The 15,640-nt window shown below is 44.1% G+C and overlaps 2 long non-coding RNA genes across 2 annotated transcripts; one reads left to right on the forward strand and one right to left on the reverse strand.

Moving 5' to 3' along the window:
- Positions 1-518: 518 nt before the first annotated feature.
- LOC149326251 (uncharacterized) lies at positions 519-2,353 on the reverse strand. Its single transcript, XR_016286281.1, has 3 exons — positions 1,996-2,353; positions 693-848; positions 519-630 (listed from the first exon to the last, which is right to left on the reverse strand). It is a non-coding gene; the product is annotated as an uncharacterized LOC149326251 (long non-coding RNA).
- A 3,528-nt stretch (positions 2,354-5,881) lies between these two features.
- On the forward strand, positions 5,882-10,029 carry LOC149326252 (uncharacterized). Its single transcript, XR_016286208.1, has 4 exons — positions 5,882-6,064; positions 6,511-6,611; positions 7,768-7,806; positions 9,926-10,029. It is a non-coding gene; the product is annotated as an uncharacterized LOC149326252 (long non-coding RNA).
- The last annotated feature ends 5,611 nt before the right edge of the window (positions 10,030-15,640 follow it).

Genomic DNA, 15,640 nt, shown 5'->3' on the forward strand with positions numbered 1-15,640 from the left:
TTTGCAATTCAAGATACTGCCACTGAAGATCATAATAAAAAATACTATAGCTATAACATACCTGTTGACTATGTCACACATTCGCAACCATCAATTGCATGAACCATCCAGACATGTACTGCAAAGGAAAAGATGAGTGCATGAGGAGAGGTGATAATTTCAACACACTTCGAACTTACATGTAGACCAATGCTCTGTAGCGCAAGCTACAACACGGTTGCTCTGAATGGGCTGGTGACATCCGTGCAGCAACCCTGAGGGAACAAGTGGACAGGTTGTGAGTGGGCAACATGCACTTACACTGGAACTAATACATACCTGTTAACACTACGATGTGGCACATTTGCAACAATCAATTGCACGAGCTCTCCACATACACGCTGCAAAGAAAAAGATGAAAAATTATTTCAACATACTTCGAACTTACAAGTAGACTGCTGCTTTGTAGTGCAAACTATTACATAGTTGCTCTGAATGGGCTGGCCACGTCCGTGCAGCAATACTGAGGGAACAAGCCGACAGGCTGTGAGAGTGAGCAACATGCACTTACACTGCAACTAATACATACCTGTTCACACTACGATGTGGCACATTTGCAACAATCAATTTCACGAGCCATCCACAGACACACTGCAAAGGAAAAATTGAAAAATGCATTTGTGGAGTTGGAAATTTTAACACTACGAACTTACATGTAGACTGCTGCTCCATATTGCAACCTGCTATAGCAGAACAGTAGCACAACAGGTTATTCACGTCATACCGGCAAAAGTTTCATGCAATAGGAAAGGTTACTGCGTGCAGGCAGTACTCTCATGGTTGAACTTGGTATTCCAAAAAGGGATGCTCTGAAAAACAAACCAAAACACAAATAGAATACTTTTACTGAAAGGTTAAGCAAATATTTAAGTGCGAGATACTGTAAGTAAAAACATTACTGAAAGACAATATCAAGAGAATTGCATAATTTTGACCTATAGTTTCTCCAGCCTTGCTGCCACATAGTAATGCAACTCTATGATGAGATAAGAGGTGCACAAGAGTTTACAATGCATATAGCACACACAACAAAATCAAGCTAATAATCTACAATGTCACCGTGCCAACCACGGCTTGCAGAGGCATGTTACCTTCGGGTTGCAAAGGTCTGAAAAAAAAGACACAAAACACGAGAGCACGTAATTTTTTTCCCACCGGTTGCATGAGAAAAGATTACACTACATTTATGTCTCCCTGCATATTACTGAAATAGTAATAATGAAGATAAATTTTCAAACAGGCTACGAAGTAAAAAAAAAAAGACTTCTAAAGGCACGAAGAAAATCGGCATGGGACAATTTGCAGTCAGGAGTGTTAGGGCTGGAAGAATTTGAAAATACAGTTTAACAGCTTTGCACGCATTAAGCAAGAACATTTCATTAAGAAGCTTGTAAAGAAGTAGTGGAACATAACAGAGGCTGGTATGTTCCCTTCATCTAATATGAACTTTTGGCACTATAGTAGGATGCAATTCAAGAATGCAGCAGCGAATGCCCCTCAACAAAAGCCCTCCAGCCAATGCCATCGACTGGTTTTCATGATGTGGCGGTTAATTACATTTCATGGAGATACATGCGAGCCACCTGGGATGTCACGTTAAGCAAATAACTACGACGTCTGAGAACTACCTGATGACTTATTGGTTAACACAAGGCTCAGTAGTGAAAAGTTTGTGGGACGTGGATTTTCAGAAATATATTTATTTTTACATTGCCTCACTAGGCAGTCAACTGAAACTTGTTGAATAAGTTCGAACATCTATCTCCCCTCATTAAACTGCTCTGGCTAACAGCACAGTACAGAATTTTTTTCCAAGAACTCGCATCCGGAAAACTTTTATCCACCACTGTACAATTACACTGCACTATAGCCAGATGCCCTGTACTGCACAGAGCAAAGAAAAAGAAAGTATCAATCATATGAAAGGAAGAAATTTGCACTGTAGTTTAAACTTACCTGTAAGCTGCTGCTGTACTCTCAGGTAACATAGGTCATAGGTCAGTCACATCCATACTGCATGGCCAAGGAAACAAAATATGAGAGAGCAACCTGTACTGCACTTTGTCAACATAACGTAGACGTCATGATGCAGCAAAACATGGCTTTGTTGAAACAAGCCCGCTCACAAGGTTCGCTGATGAAGCACCCAGCCGGCACTAACAACAAATCTGATGATCCACAGCTCCACAGGAGTAAGGAAGAGAGGTGTGCTCACAATCCAGGGATATGTATCTCTAGGTGTGCCATATATGGACCTGCTACCTTGCTCAGCACTGAGCCTTATGAGCATGAACATGTTTGAAAAAGCTACACCAATGCATTGCATAGCCTCATTGCAGTTAGTACGCAGCGATAATAGGTGAATAACATGTGGCTGAAGTTCGGAAATTTAACAGAACACTTCTTTTCAAAACAATGCTACTGCACAGCGCAAATTACTGTGCTGTAGATGGCTGCAAACATCCATTTGACAATCCTAATGTTGAAACAAGTCGATAAGCTGTGAAGGTAGACGAATTTTACATTATTTTCAACCTACCAAGCACTTTCCATGGCATGGCATAACTTAGGCACCAATACATTCCGCACGCGGGCCACATACACACCACAAAGACAGTAAGAAAACAAGAAATCAGTCGCGAATCATTTCAAAACACACACAGCCCCGACATTATCCTTTTCGTGGGTTCTGTTTTATTGCTATTAAAAACTTACGTAAAACTGCCTCAATATTCACACCATGCACGTGTACACCTCGTCTCAATTTTTTTCGTAGTGTAGAACGAGAGAGGCGCGATGCACGGCTTACGGAGCTTCGCGACAGGCTCGCGAACGCGGGCAAACACGTTTGCGGCAGCTATCGCATCGTACTTTTCTCATCCCACGGCAACATCATCAAAGTAATCTTCAAGCACAGTTACTTACTTGCAGGTTATAACACGCCGCTTCTTTCATCCCAGGCAACAAAGAGTCGGGTGCAGTACGACGTCCGGGCTATTTCACGACAGCTTCGGGTCCAGAAGAACGTCTTGACGAGCGCATAGGTGATTGATCACATTTATAGCACAGCCAAGCAACCGCAGAACAAACAAACCGCAAAGATCGTGCTGTTGGGCACCGCGCCGCCCGCGACGAAACTGGTGGCTGACGGATTGGATTGGATCGACTTTAAGGCCTGTCGTACTGCCGCGGCTTCTGGTAGGAGTTTAGTTTTCATGGAAGGCAGCCTGCCTCGGTTACCCTGGCGGAATGCTGGAAGAGAAAAGGGCATTGATCGCAGAAAGTCACGCAATTAGTTTAATTCAGGTTCTTTCATATCAGCACCATATTCGAGTGATGTTAATTGATTAATCCGAATATGCAACTAATTGCCGGTATAAAAATTTGATCGGCTGAATTTGTAGTTTGCAAATAGAATTTCTTTTAATTTTTTTGAGGAAAAACAAAATATGTATGTGATGAGATCCCTACAGGCATATTCACGGATACCCGTCGGACGTCCGTCCGCGGGTATCCCCCAGATATCCGATAACGAACGTCCTTCGGACATACTCCGAATCTCCGATGCGTATGTCCGGATATGGACGTCCGTAGGCATGCCCTACGGACATCCCCACCTGGCACTGGAGATTAGGATCTTAATCGTACGTACTACGGATATCCGTGGTTGACTGGGAGGGTTTAAAGATAACAATGGTCATGTAAATAAATCTGCAGTGGAAGTTAGCAAAAAGCGATTGGAGTATTGGTGGCTGAAAAGCAGAGATGTAGCAGAAGGTTAGAATTGTAGGAAACTGTAGGTAAAAATGACGGCGATTCTTAATGAGAATTACCAACACACTAAAAGAAAAAAGAATAAAAAAGAAAGAAAAGTTGAGCTTCGTGGCAATTGCCACCACCCCGTTTCAAAGGGGGCGCTCCTATCCATCCATCCTTCAACGTCTGCTGTTTTGTTTGTGGTTATTGATGTCAGAGGAGCGCTGCGCTGGGTTACCCATCGACCATCGAAAACCTAGCCCTTTTCCGAGAAGCTCACAAGCAGCAAAAGTGAGCCAAAATCGAATCGGCAGCAGCGGTTGCGGCCGATGGATTACGCTCTAAAAAACGGGTGGGCGCCGACACATACCGACACCCGATACAGGGAATGGTGAATAGATCATCATCATCATCATCATCATCACCTCGCAACTGTACTACAGTGACTGTACCCTCGCAGCACCTCCTCATCCCCTCCCTCATCTTGCCAAAGCCAAAGCCACCAAAGCCAACGCGGCATTCCCGCCTTTTTTTGCCGTCGAGAGTCAACGTGCGCTGCGTCGTAAACAGTCGTGTGTTGCATTACGCGTTCCCGCGTTTGCTGTCGACAGCCAACGTGCGCTGCATTATGGATCGCCATTTGAACGACCGGTAAGTACTCTTCTTGTCCTACTTGTACGAGCTTCTCTGCAGTTCAAGTCGATGGCACCCGTTCCACGTGTTGAAATGAATGGCTGTTACTGCTGGCCGCGAATGCTTTGTTTGCGCAGCTACGTACAGGTTCGAACAAAATAAAATGTGCATTGTAGTGGCTGGAAACATTTTTTTCGCTTTCCCCAGCTGAAATTGCCATCTATTTGGAATGCGCCTGCAGTTAGTGGATGCTTGCCAAATGGGCAAGCACACACGACTAGCACCACTTCGCGCGCTGCCTCGACGTTGGCAGAATGCAACTGCTGGGCTTGTGCGTTGATGTTTTCTCCGGGTGGATTTTGGCAGCTTCGCCGATTTTGAGCTCGAGCTCGGATTTTTTTGTAAGAATGAGCAGTAGTACGAGCGGTGCTCTGAGTGATTCGGCTGGTATGATCAGACATGGATGCTACTTTAAGCTTACAAATAGGGCTGCTAATTGAATTGAATCAAACCTTCGACTGTCTTTACGTAGGGTGCGTTTTAGACTTGTGGGCGCTTTGTTGAATATTACTTGGCGTCTGTACTACAATGCGAACCTAGCGAAAACAAACCAAGGAGTGCGCATAGGTGCCGCGCCTCTTCGATCGGTAGTCAAATTGGTCAAATCCCCTTGACTTGCGCGGGCTGACGCGTTTTTGACGGTCTTATAGGCCACATCTTTCAAATGTACACGCCTTCGCCGCCACTGAGGATGGCAGAAGAAAGCGCAAGAATTCACAAACAAAACAAGACCAAGACGCCGGCGCTCAGTTCGGCGGGAGAGGAATGGCGCGCGCGCGAAGTTTGGGAATTTTCGGCGCTTGCTCGCTGCTCCGCGGCCGCCGCCGCTTGTTATATAATTAATTTCGAGTATTTCTGCGCCGAGTTGGGCATTGATAATTACAGGAAGGGTAGTTTATAAGACGTACAACAGGAATATATAATCTTCCAAAATTCGACTTTTTCACGATTTTTTGATTTTCAAAGGTCGCGTCCCCCTTAAACTTATGGTTCTAGGAATGTCAGCATGGTACTGGCTACCACTTCTTTTTTCTTTTTTAATGACTGTGATGCATGCCGTAATGAACCCAAGCTGCTGTGAATGTAAAAATGTGCTTTGCCAGCCACTAAACTTTCAGCTCCCATAAGCGTATCCGTGGTGTCTTGAGATGTAGCAGATGCGGTGTAATGGGTCTTTGGGTTGAACTTTCCTCTGCTCATTGATGCAATGGCACAAATTAAGCAGAAGTCTGGCTTAAATTGTCTGCATATTTATATTAGAGCTGGTCTAAGTTAAGGATGGGCATATCACATTCAAGACACAATGAAGTGCTCGCAAAATTTTATGCCTTTGTTTACTCTCTGCACAGGAAAAGAAAGCGGGCGCGACACGACCGCGTGTACTGTGTGGTTTTGTTCACAAATGAGAAGGACTCCGTCGGGGCAGTGCCAGTTCGCTGGCTGAGCAAAAGCACAACAAGGTGCATGTGGCCCCCAAAAGGCACTGGGCCTCACGCTGTGGACCAGATGGCCCGCAATGTGCTGAAGCCTGGCCCTGATTGGCAACGGTGTCCCTGCAGGGTGCTGGGTTATGCAGGTATGAGCAGCTACTTTATTCACAATATACTTATACTTACTGTCCTAAACCTCGCTACTTGCCTGTTTTGGCAAGAAACTAAGCTTATTGATTTCCTGACTAGCACAAGCAGCAAAAAATGGTGGCAGCATATCGTAAAGCACACAGGATAAAATTTGCAATGTTGGTTTATCTGGTTGACATATTTCTCCACAAATACATGCAGGACATTTAAAGGTTCGGTGAGATTTGAGTACTGCTAAAAATTTGCTCCTAGTTAAGGCTTGCACAAAAATTAAAATTTGCAGATGACCAGATATGAGAGATGACCTGTGTGTAAATGTTGTCTTGTAATATTGTTTTATCTTGCATGTATAGCTTATGTCGCTCTAGTCTATGCAGCTGGCGAAGCTGTGCCCAGTACCCTGTGCACCTGGTTTAGTCACCTTAATTCTTTTACAAAACAGACACTTACGCTGACGCCAAAAGAAAATGGAAATCGCAGAGCAGACTTCGCACATTGAGTCTGGCAGCTCATGTGAAGATTTTCCGGCACCAAAAAGGCACGGTGAGTTCACCATTAGGATTTAAACTGTTGTTATGTGAAGTTAAGTTAATGCTTTGTTCCTGAAAGTGCACAAATAAAAAGATTAATTGGCCTTTAACTCCAATTAAACCGATTAAGACTGTGAGAGCACTGTTTGTCATGGTTTGGCATGGTTTGCTTCTCTGTTTAGCATTGAGAGACACATAGATGTGGCCAAAGTGTGTCTTCCCCAAAATGAAAATTGGCCGATTTTTAGGAAAGGAAAGGTGCACTGTGTGTCTGGATGGATGCCTTCTACAGTAAGAGCATGCAATTGGTTAGTAAGAGCATCTCATTTTCACTGTCCCGCCAGGGCATGTGACATGTCTCAGGTTTGCGTGACACAAGTAATGGTCTGCTGCAGCGCTGCTTGGTTTTGTATTTGGTGAGAGCGCCAGCCCCGTGGCAGTCACTGCATCAGCTTGTGATAATTTTCGGTGCTGACATTTATACCTCTATCCATGAATAAAGATTTGGAGATGGTTTCAATTTGGTCACAAAGTATGTCAAGGGTTGCATATAAATGAACAGTGCCAGTTGGGAGCTGCTCGGCTCTGCAGAAAATCTGAACAATGTGAGATTTTGAGATAAGCGATTTTGAGTTAAAGCTTTACTGAACTACTCTCGGTATGCAGAAGGGTTGAAATGCGGGCCAGTTGGTACATTGTAAACGGAGAAAAAACCAGTCACACAAGACGACGGACAAGAAGAGTGTACACACCACAACGTGTACACAACAGTGTACACACACACACCAGTCGTTGTGGTGTGTACACTCTTCCTGTCCGTCGTCTTGTGTGACTGGTTTTTTCTCCGTTTACTCTCGGTACACGTTTGGCATAGTGTTTTTTCTAAAATGGCTTGTATTAACCACGTAGGCAAAATAAAGTGGAATAGGAAGCTTCTAGAGATGTGCAATACCATTTGTACCACTGAAAGACAAAAAAACGATGCAACAACGTCTGCGATTTAACGAAGTTTTTCCCGAATGTACGCCTTCATTATATTGAGGTTCAACTGTACTGCATTATACTGTGAGGGTTGAGATTTGCTCACAGGCCTTGCAGGGCTCCGAAAGGAGCTAATCGCGGTTAAGATTGTGCTGAGAGGTAATAGTGCATTTGGGTATTTGTTTCAGTTCCAGATTTACAGCTTCGCATGCCTCGGGTTGAGGACGGTAAGTGCACTTCTCTTTCTTTTACATGGTGAAGTACAATATTAATATGCAACTCCTGGGGTTTTATGAACATCACATTTTTTGGCGTCTCTTTACATGTGCACAAGTGTTTTTCACAATACAAAGTGGGACTGTTTTAAAACTACAAAAATAGCAAACTAAAATTCACTCTGTGGCCAGGCACAATGCGTTTCATACTCTCATAACATCACAAACATATGAAACACTAACATGCACTGAATGTCTGAAAGAAAGGTTCTAAATGATGTGTTAATTGAAGGGACACAAAAGAGTCTGTCTAGTTCAAAATTCTGCTGATGGATGGAAATGGACCCATATGTAATCAATGGAAATATTTCTTGACAGTTACATTTGTAGGACCATTGAAATCAATGATTAGGAATATACTGTCACTCTTCCTCGTTTAAACATAATGTGCGGTGGCAGCAGAGGGCAGCAAACACCAGTTGCATGAATTCAGCACTGTGGTCTCTTGTTTCTGCAGCTCTGGCAGTCACACTCACTCCTGTGCATCTGCCATTCAACTGAGCCTACGATAGGCTGCAACAGTTTCCACTTTTCTCGGCTCGGTCAACAAGCTTACTAAAAGCCGTGTGAATCTAAATAATGTGGGGGGGCTTACGCCGGTGGCCTGCACAACCCTGTGCGGTACTATTTACTCGCCAATGAATAAGCTAGTAACATATTCATTTGTGGCTTTGAAAGAGGGTTATTTTATATTCTGTTTTGCAACGCATATAACTTCCATGGCAGAGCTTGCAGGTAATGTGTCAGTTGCGGTGTTCTTGAATTATGCTGTACGGGTGGCAGGGGCTCTTCACTTTCTCAAGGGCCACTTTAGCAGCATGTTCTTCCATGAGAAAAGCTTTACCAGTGGCACACTGGACAGAAGTTCTAATGTCATGGCTGTAATGCCCAAATGCATGCCGCAGCCACAACTGCTGTGTGGGCAGGGCTGTGGGCACACATTTTTCAAGAGTTGAAGGAGCTCTAAACAGCTAGTTTATACTGTTTAACTATACAATTATCTTCCAGCAAATTTTTTTTCCAAGCAATGTTTAAAAGCGAAGTTGTTTGCAATCAAAATTTGAAATTCCGTGCCTTCGTGGCATTCCTCCTTTTGATGTTTTTGGCATGCGCAATGGCTGGAGCTCTTCCTTGGGTCCCGTGCCCACCTTTGGTGGTTTTGTGCGTTTGCTTCTTTAGTTGTCTCTGCAAACAGGAACTTCTGTTCTAGCGTGGCCAGGCATGGTGGTCATCTTCTTCGTGCATGCAGTTCTTGGCTGTGGCTCTTATTCCTGTGCAAACATTCCAGGTGTTAACCTTGTGTATGATTTCGTGTTAGAAATGCAAAAGTGTCGAAGGCCACTTGAGCCGCCAGCGCGAGAGCGGAAGTGCAAAACGGAAATCTTTAAAAAAACATTCTCATGTACTAAACATCCATAATTTTCTTTTGTGCTCACTGAAAATTAGTATCACTACTTCTCATGTGCAATAGATATGTAATGCATGCTTGCAGCTGACAAGTAGCCATTAAAAGCTGTTGATACATAGTAGTGTTGCACAGAGAGAAAGAGTGAATGCAAAAGTCAAAGGAGAGAGCCTTTCAAACTTTGAATGCGATTGTGGGCTGTGTTCTGCGGGTAGAGGTGTATTATTTTGCTCTAGTGTTTATTACAACCCAATTAAGCAAGTGAGGTATATTATAACCCAAGCACAGGTGATTTAGGGCCCATTTAATGATATTGCATATAGTTTTGGCCGATTTGTACCGTCCTTGCCAAAAGTAACCAGGCTGCGTGCTTCGCTTCTGAGTTGGGTGGTACAGACTTCATACCACTTATGAAGCATTAAATCTATGGAAAGTAAAGGCGAGATCCTGTCCTCACTTCTAAACAAGTTGTTACCTTCTGGGAATCCATGTTGGCTTTAGAATACAAGCGAGAAGCAAAACATGCCGCCTGGTTACTATTGGCAAAGACGGTACATGATCTTTACGTTCTGACCTCATTTTTTTTAAAAAGCTCTTTAGCACCCTTGCACTGTGCTTTTTGTACTGGTGAAACCATTTCTTGCTTTTTACTACCATTCTTTGCAGACTTAGCAGAGTATGCACAGGAGAGTTGTGCAGAGGTCCTTTCAGCTGGTGGCCCCAGGGACCGAGCTTCACCCATGCCTACGACAACCATCACCACTAGTGAAGTCCGTCATGAGGCTGTCCGGGATGTAGTGCGGACTATGGATGTCCCCAGCGCACACAGTCTGCACGACGAAACTCAGGACCTGTTGGGTTTCTGGATGTTGATGTCATTTAATTATACATTAATTGGTCAGGATTGAGAACTGTCACAGGTGCTGAATAACTTATCATTTGAAATATATATAATCTCATGTCGTAATAACCCCTTCCAATGAATATTTGAATGTAGCTCTCAAATATGGCATGCTTTTTAATCTTCCTAGCTCTGCTAATGGGCACTGTGCAGGAGCAACTCGCGCCGCAGTGCGTGCACCCCTCGAGGCGGGAAGGGAGGTCTGTTCGGGAAGGGTGCGCCCAGCCGCACTTTGGAGACGCTGTGGTTCTGCTGTGCGTGGTTCATATTCGCCGTTCGTTCCTTCTATTCGTGGCATTATAAGGTCGCAAATGAATTCCTGGGTTACAGTTTTTTTGGTTGTTTGGTTTCATACATTTTCACTTGACACCCCAAATAAGATTTATGAAGCAAAGTGACGCGAAGCTTGGATAGCTGCCATCCAACGAGCAGTGAGCTGGCAATCATGTCCGGATCTGCTGCTTCCAGATTTTCCACATGGCGTCCTTCCCAATAGAGGGCACACTCCCTTTTCCTGCGTTCGCAGTCTTTCTCACATCAAAAAAAAAGAAAGAAAGAAATCTGGCAACTCGTAGGCATCTGCAATATCTGGAGCCAATTGCCATGCCCAACAAAAGGAATGCGCATGAACTAGGACCACCATGTGCACCTTGTGGGCCGCGCTCGTGGACACAGTTGATCATTGCGTAATCTTTATTTAATCTGTCCTGTGGTCTATATTTCCTTGTCTACTGTAGCTTGCATGAGGACCGGTGCAGTGCAGAGAGAACTAATGGAAATGTAGCGCTTTTACTGCATATTTACTGTTTGCGCTTTATGCGCTTAGTTTTGCAAATTTGTCTTGGTTACTTTTTTTTGCTTTCAATATTTGTTCTTCCCTCTAGCTCACTCCTTTTTTCCTTCCATGTGCTGCCGCTGCTTTCCTTCTGGGCAGTTTTCTTTGTCCTTACTTATTCGTGGGTGCTCTGAATAGATCAGCATTCTTTACACACCATCCTACTCCAAACAAGTGGTCGAGTGGCTCGCTGCCACCTGTTACATTCCCCCATCCTAGCTTAATTTGGTGGCAGAAGACTTGGAAGTACAGTCAAAGAACTAGCATTAAAGTCGGGATTTGAGGTAGGACTTTCTTTCAATGAAAAGGAAAAGTAGGCATGCTACATCCTTTCATGACTTTTGTCACCACTTGAAAAGCATTGAGCTTGGGCCTGCAATAAGCTTTGAGAGCTTTATGACCTACCTGACAAAGGAAAAATGCATGTGTATTAGAAACCGTAGATCACTTTTTGTGCTGTGCTGTAATGGAAGTTTTCCATGCTCATAGCTGGGTTGTTGTATCAGCGACCGTGTGCATGAGCATTGCATGGACAGAGTGATCAGTGTGAATCTGCCATCCTTTCCTTTATCATCGAGAAAAGTGCCAACTGCCTCACCAGAGAGATAGCCAAAGCTTATCAAAAGTCTTCTGCTTAATAACAGCTGCCTGTGGCTTGCCAAGCCCCAGTAATCGTTTTTTGGGTCTTCAGGCTTTGCGCATTGCGATCATGTTTGTTTATTCTTTTTTCATGCCTTTTTATCCTTTTTTGGCTCTTACTTCATTCATTCCTATTCTTTTCCCACACTTTTTCCATCCTTCTCCGCCGCTAAATCCCCCGCAGTGTTCCTTTATTTTTATTTTTTCCTTAGCCAGTCCCACATGAAGAATTTGAGGCTGGCTTTCTGTGAAACTGCACCGCACGTGGAAGGAGGAGGGTTCACAATTTTTTTTTAATTTCCCACGTTGTTATCATGTTTTTTATGCCCTCCTCTTTTTTATTTTGCTTGGCCTTTCCAAACTGTGCGTGCTTTTCCTTCTGTCTTCTTCCATTTTCATGTTTTCAGCCTAGATATAAATGCCCAGCAGGCAGACAGGGCTTGTCAGTGTCTCTCAGTCTTGTGCCTTGTGGTGCCTGCATTGTTCATGCTTCGCTATGTCACTCCAGCTAGCCCAAATTGTCAATGTTCCGCTGTGCAGACCCCAATTACTTTCCTACAGCCGCCTTTTTCAAGCGCGCGACCTGCCCAGGTGGCCGCGTCTATCCTTGAAAAACTCCGGTGCCCATTCGTGGCGCTGCCTGTTCACCGCGAGTGCTGCCCCGTGTGCTTCTGCATGCGGCCCACAGCTTCATTTACTGGAGATTCATTCACAATATACATTCAGATAGATTGAACAAATTGGAAGGCTGACAAGCTCTTTTCACTTAATTACAGTGCATTTTTGGCAGTGAAGAGTGCCTAATATTAAATATTCCTTGGTATACCTTGCACAGCAGCAGCAGCGATGGCCAGTGCCGTTTTATTACCATATACAGTAAAAGCTCACTAATTTGACATCGGAGGATATATTTATTTTGTAAAAGGCTGACCAATGGTTGCTTTTTGATAAGAAGCGTGGAACAGTGACCATTAATTGTTTCCTATTTTTAACCCCTGCGTCCTTCATGGTGTGACACATTAGTGGTGGTGTCCTCTCACAAGTGCCAGTATCGGGTGTGAGGAGGCTGCACTGAACAATGCGCCAATAGCATTTGACGAACGCATATTTTGGATGCAGATGGAGGTGAAGGTGATGAAGGCATGGTGAACCTTCCTTCATCTGCCACACCCTGCATTGTCTCTCTATCAGGTCTAAGAGGATTATACTTTAGAATCTCTCAGTGCCATTGGTTGCAGAAGGGTTCTTTAGGGAGTAAAATCCACCATTTTTTTCGAGCTGTAGCCGACTATAATAGTATACTATGTAAACGCCGCTGAAGCCTGTAACATTCAACTAGGCCAGTGAAACTGCTGGAAGGGCAACTTAGAAAACCTCTGATTTGTGCTTCAACCATAATGTTTTAAACTTCCTTGATATCTCATTTACTCTACTACTGAAAACCTGAACTAAAGTTGGCAGCTCTCTGAATTATGGCTTGACACTTTTAAAAAAGTTTGGTTCAATTTTGGACGTCGACACTGTGAAGACCCACGGTGTGTCGCAAACCAACGTAAGTACTCTTATATCCTCTTACAATGATTTAATCAGCACTCATTTGCATCCTTGAAATACTTGGAATTTAACTAAAAAGCTGTTGTTGAGATCCTTGATAACCTTGGACTTTGTGGGTCCTTGAAAACTGTTGAGTTTATGATTTGAAAAGGAGTTTGTGTGTGTTTTTGTAAATACCATACTTTCACGATTCTAAGCACCCCCTCCCAACTTGGCAAAAGAAAATTTGGACAGAAAGTTTGCATGTGAATCTAAGCACCCCCTTTTTTGAGAGGAAAAGAACGTAGACAAGGCTTTTAGCATGCTTGCTCACTCAATCGAACTGGAGTCTGAGACCCGAGTTCGTGCAGTGTCCACGGCGCGGTATCCACTTGTGTTGCTGCGCTCCGACACTACATGACAGCTAGTGGCGCAGGATGGCAGAAGCCGGCTGAAAATGACCCCTAATGCTCTTTCAGCGTGTTGCCACATGGACCTCGTAATGGCAGCCATTTGGCTATGTCAGCAGGCTTTGCAGGTGCTGTGGGCCCACATTTGCCTTGTTTAATGTCAGCTGTTCGGCATCCATAACGAAAGTCAGATAAGTTTGAAGAGGGCTGTCATAGCTTGAAATTCAAGCGCAGTGCAATTGCGTTTTAGGAAGATGTTTGCTAAATTTTTTGCCAAATGAATTGTTACTGCTTGCATCCATCTTGGCAAGATATTGATGCAAAAAGGGGGGGGGGTAGATTTTTTTATCTCCTCCCTCACTTTAATCACTGCTATCGAGAAAAAGGTTACTTAGAGTCGAGTAAATACAGTACAGTCAAATCTCGATATAACGAATCCTGTGGGACCGCACAAAATTATTTATTTTAAAATATCGTTGCAATGAAAAATCTGCGATTATAAGCCAGTGGTCAAACGTAGGTATGAAAATGACGTACCTTGGCAGTGGGCACGTGTGTAGACCAGCAAAACCTGAAGTGAAAATGTTGCACTAACTCCAAAGCTGATTTATTTGAAGAAATCCATTATTTTCCTCTGCCGCGTGTGCCGCCGTGGTGGCTCAGTGGTCATGGTGCTCGGCTGCTGACCCGAAAGACGCGGGTTTGATCCCGGCCGCGGCGGTCGAATTTCTTTGGAGGAGAAATTCTAGAGGCCAGTGTACTGTGCGATGTCAGTGCACGTTAAAGAGCCCCAGGTGGTCGAAATTTCCGGAGCCCTCCACTACGGCGTCCCTCATAGCCTGAATCGCTTTGGGACGTTAAACCCCATAAACCAACCAAACCAACCATCTTCTGCCGCGTGCAGCAAACACGACCGCGCACTACATTACACCACTACAGCACATACACCTTCCACTTTCCGGAACACCTCATCGCATGCGTATTTGCACTGAGCGATGAAAATACGGACTTTGTCCATATGCAAAAAAAAAACCAGAAACGTCAGAGTTCTCTATGACCCCATCTTCAATGCTCCGTGAAGTTTGAAAATCTTGTCTTGGTCTTTCATAATCATCGCGGCATTCGATGGGGCAATGCTAGCTGTCTGTAGAGGCCGAATCGCTTTTTCCCTGCGTCGACTTCTTGCAGGGAAAGCAGCTGTGTTCATATCTTCTTGGCATTTCGCTGGCTAATATCATCGCCAATATCGCACAAACTTCGCCATAAGATAATCTGTGGCAAAAAAAATACCGTCCCGCACGCACGAACACATGAACGAACGACCCGCGTACGACACACAACACAGGAAAAAAAACGCAGGCAGCTAGGCCTGCTGGCTACTGCGTAATAAACCATAGCTTCATGGTGGCGCTAGGAGCTGGTACTAGATGTGCTGATGATGATAGCTACGGCCCACGGACCATACACACAGAAACGGCAGTTTCTGTTTCACGCGAGAGTTGCAAGCTGCGGCGCTGTTAATTTTAGCCGAATTCGTAATACTGATATTCCAAAATTCGAGAAGAAGTAATAAAATATGTTCGTTATTTTGAAATATACGCTATTTTGAAGTTCGTAATTCTGAAATAGTTTTACATTGAAAACATAGCAAATCTGCCGGGGATTCTTAAAAAATTCGTTAATTTGAAAAATTTGTTAATGTGTTCCTAGTAACGAGATTTCACTGTAGATGTACCGTAAGTAAGGAAGAGAGCAGAGCGGGTCAGTGAACAAATGCAGGTTAATAATAGGCTAGTCAAAAGAAAGAGGCAGGGAATGTAATTGACGGTTAAAGGTAGCGAAGTAGGTTGCAAGATAAGGCATGTGTAGGAGACAGCAGGAAACCAGGTGTCTAGGCTGAATTAGGCAGTTTGTAGGAATCGAAGTGGATGAGCTGACACATGGCCAGGTTAATTGGAAGGATATGGGAGAGTCCTTTGCCCTGCAGTGGGTAGTCAGGCTGATGATGATATTTAGTAAAGATGAATGTTTCATTTTTGCACTTCATGTGATTTTCCCCAGGC

The sequence above is a fragment of the Amblyomma mixtum genome, chromosome 10 (genome assembly GCF_055824585.1).
Source record: "Amblyomma mixtum isolate Tamu chromosome 10, ASM5582458v1, whole genome shotgun sequence".
Classification (NCBI taxonomy): Eukaryota; Metazoa; Arthropoda; class Arachnida; order Ixodida; family Ixodidae; genus Amblyomma; species Amblyomma mixtum.